The 1,013-nt window shown below is 39.7% G+C and overlaps 1 non-coding gene across 1 annotated transcript; it reads left to right on the top strand.

The window, feature by feature from the left end:
* Positions 1–263: 263 nt before the first annotated feature.
* LOC148544890 (small nucleolar RNA R71) lies at positions 264–371 on the top strand. Its single transcript, XR_015900710.1, has one exon. It is a non-coding gene; the product is annotated as a small nucleolar RNA R71 (small nucleolar RNA).
* The last annotated feature ends 642 nt before the right edge of the window (positions 372–1,013 follow it).

Here is a 1,013-nt window from a genome sequence, read left to right as displayed (position 1 = left end):
TGCTGAGTCAATATTTTATTCTGAGCCAATATGGCATTCAGAGTATCAACTTCAAGAACTCCCTTCTTCATAGGCATCACATTACTCACAGGATTCCTTTCAGAAGTGTACATGAACTGGTTATTAGCAACCATGTCAATGAGTTCTTGAGCTTCTGCAGGCATTTTCTTTAGGTGAATGGATCTACCTGCAGAAGTGTCCAGTGACATCTTTGATAGCTCAGATAAACCATCATAGAATATATCTAGGATGGTCCATTCTGAAAGCATGTCAGAAGGACACTTTTTGGTCAACTGTTTGTATCTTTCCCAAGCTTCATAGAGGGATTCACCTTCTTTCTGTCTGAAGGTTTGAACATCAGCTCTAAGCTTGCTCAGCTTTTGAGGAGGAAAGTACTTGGCTAAGAAAGCCGTGACCAGCTTATCCCAAGAGTTCAGGCTGTCTTTTGGTTGAGAGTCCAACCATAATCTAGCTCTGTCTCTTACAGCAAAAGGGAAAAGCATGAGCCTGTAGACTTCAGGATCTACTCCATTAGTCTTAACAGTATCACATATCTGCAAGAATTCAGTTAAGAACTGAAAAGGATCTTCAGATGGAAGTCCATGAAACTTGCAGTTCTGCTGCATCAGAAAAACTAATTGAGGTTTCAGCTCAAAGTTGTTTACTCCAATGGCAGGAATGGAGATGCTTCTTCCATGTAAATTGGAATTAGGTGCAGTAAAGTCACCAAGCATTCTCCTTGCATTTATTATTTTCGGCTGCCATCTCCTTTTCCTGTTTGAAAATTTCTGAAAGGTTATCTCTGGATTGTTGTAATTTAGCTTCTCTTAATTTTCTCTTCAGAGTCCTTTCAGGTTCTGGATCTGCTTTCACAAGAATGTTCTTATCCTTGCTCCTGCTCATATGACAAAGAAGAGGGCACAGAATAATAATAATAATAATGGAGATCCTTTATACCACAGTATAGGGATTCCTGTGTGAGTGGAAGAAGAGGGGGAGACAAAGAATGTAAT

This window comes from Arachis ipaensis, chromosome B9 (genome assembly GCF_059453495.1).
Source record: "Arachis ipaensis isolate K30076 ecotype BB chromosome B9, ASM5945349v1, whole genome shotgun sequence".
NCBI classification, from domain to species: Eukaryota; Viridiplantae; Streptophyta; class Magnoliopsida; order Fabales; family Fabaceae; genus Arachis; species Arachis ipaensis.
Note: the sequence above shows the minus strand (reverse complement) of the source record. Positions and strands in the feature narration are given on the sequence as shown.